Below are 2270 nucleotides of genomic sequence, written 5' to 3'. Positions count from 1 at the left end.
TGTGTGTGTGTGTGTGTGTGTGTGTGTGTGTGTGTGTGTGTGTGTGTTAAGTGTCTGAGGCCGAATTTGGACTCAGGTCCTCCTGACTCCAGGGCCAGTGCTCTATTCACTGTGCCACCTTGATATGCTCTTAAGTAAAAAAAAAAAATGTACACTGGACATCATTTGGTTAAATTTATTAAGTGATCAATCAATTATATCTTTTTAACTTTCCTTACATTTTACATTTCCTTACTATCAATCCCCATTTAAACATTATGAATAAAGGTATTTGTGCCCTGGTTTTTGGTCATGTACTCACTTTATACCTACATTTTCCTGCATCCCACACATTTCTGGAACTGTCTGTATTATTTCTTATTATAAATCAGGATATCTTAACCTTTTTTGTGTGTCATGTAGCCCTTAGACCCTTTGATAAAAACTACAAACCCCTTCTCTCAGAATAATGTTTTCAAATATATAGGTAAAATCCATAGGATTACAAAGGAAAATATTAATATTGAAATACAGTTATCAAAATACCTGAGTGCATATTTAGCTTAACATTTATGAAGAAGAAATACAGCCAACCAACTGTGAAAGGCCATAGACCTAGGAGGTAAAGGAAAAGGGGCAAAGAGATTAGATGGTGCCATTGGTTCTTGTTCATATAAAGTCCAAGGTCACCCACTGCATCCTGGTTCATTGTCAGTCATCTTGACTTTTGTCTTGACACTAGAGTCCAATGTCTCTGGAAGAGAGTGAGACTACACTCTGTGATGTCGTTTGTCCTTTGACAAAGAGCAACAAATAAAGTATATTAGAGAAATCTGTAACTCTGTCCCCTTAGAGAGCATCTAGTTCAGTGTACTTGACCTTTTTTTTATCAAGGACCCCTTTGGCAAACTAGTAAAGCCTATGGATTCCTTATCGAAATAAAATATCTTTAAATGCATTAAATAAAATACACAGAATTACAAGAAAAACAATTATAATGAAATGGTCACCCAACTTTTTTTGAAGTCACAGACTCCAGGTTAAGAACCTCTGATCTATTCCAGCCCCTTTCTGTAGAGTGCCAAAGTTGGAGACCAGAAGATGTGTTCAAATTCTGCTTTGAACATTTACCAACCCTGAGAGAAGTCACTTTACGTTCTCCATGCTTTAGTCTCCTCTTCTGTAAGATGGGGGTACAGGATGTAATGCCACATTTCCAGTGGGCTGGTATACAGAATCAACAGAATTTTATGCATTGCCTATTTAGCATTGCTAGTTGTAAGTGTGAGTCTCCAGTGCAATGATGAGATATTATCACTATATATTTTTGGGGTTTGGGTTTTTTTGTTGTTATTTTGTGTTTGCTGCAAACAAACCTTATTGCCAGTATCTTTGATGACTTTTAAGCTGTTTTTATTTTATATTTTTATTTTGTTTATATTAATTTAGCAATCTAAATGGGTTAGATGCCACTTTATTAGAAAAGAGATTTTATACCCAAGAAACTCAAAACATCAGCATCCATTTTAATATTTCCCTCTCTAGACAGTGTTTGGAACACCAGTAAATAATCACTGGTATTCTTTTCTGAGGGAAATCATAGATGCAACCAATGTTTAAACAATGATAGCATATTGATTACATCATTGTTGGGCAGTGGGTCTGAAGGGCTTTGCTGTGACAAAATATCACCTAATGCTGAATTGACCCATCATCCAATGCACTCTAAACAGAGGCTTAGTCTAATAACAGAGAAACCATTCATTATTTTTGACCATAGGCTGACCTTTCTACTACATATGACTGCATAGGGTGGTCTTTCTGATAAGAATATTTTTTTTATTCTAGAAACTGAATTAAAATCATCTATTACAATTGGTCTGGTGGAGCAAAGGTTGATAGGAAGGCCAGGCCAGGCGTCAGCTGGCACAAGCTGATATTATTGAGAAGCAAGTATAGGGTAGCATTCTCTGGAGTGATTGCTTACTTTATTACAAGCAGCCTCTTAATCTCAGCATCATGTTCATCCAACCAGTGTTTGGCAGTTAGTACCAAAGAATATCACTGTGACAATATGCTGTTCACAATGCTGAATCAGTCTTTGCCTGGTACACTCCAAATTCAATGTCTTCTCTATCATTAGTCTAGTGACTAATAATGATTGTTTAAAACTTGTCCTATTCTCCTCTCCTCTCCTCCTCCTCTCTCTGTCTCTCTCTGTCTCTGTCTCTGTCTCTGTCTCTCTGTCTCTGTCTCTGTCTCTCTGTCTCTGTCTCTGTCTCTCTCTCTCT

The sequence above is a fragment of the Petaurus breviceps genome, unplaced genomic scaffold, assembly GCF_028583685.1.
Source record: "Petaurus breviceps papuanus isolate PSGF00001 unplaced genomic scaffold, PetGlider_PUasm1.0 90574, whole genome shotgun sequence".
NCBI lineage: Eukaryota > Metazoa > Chordata > Mammalia > Diprotodontia > Petauridae > Petaurus > Petaurus breviceps.
This window is presented reverse-complemented; position numbering follows the sequence as displayed.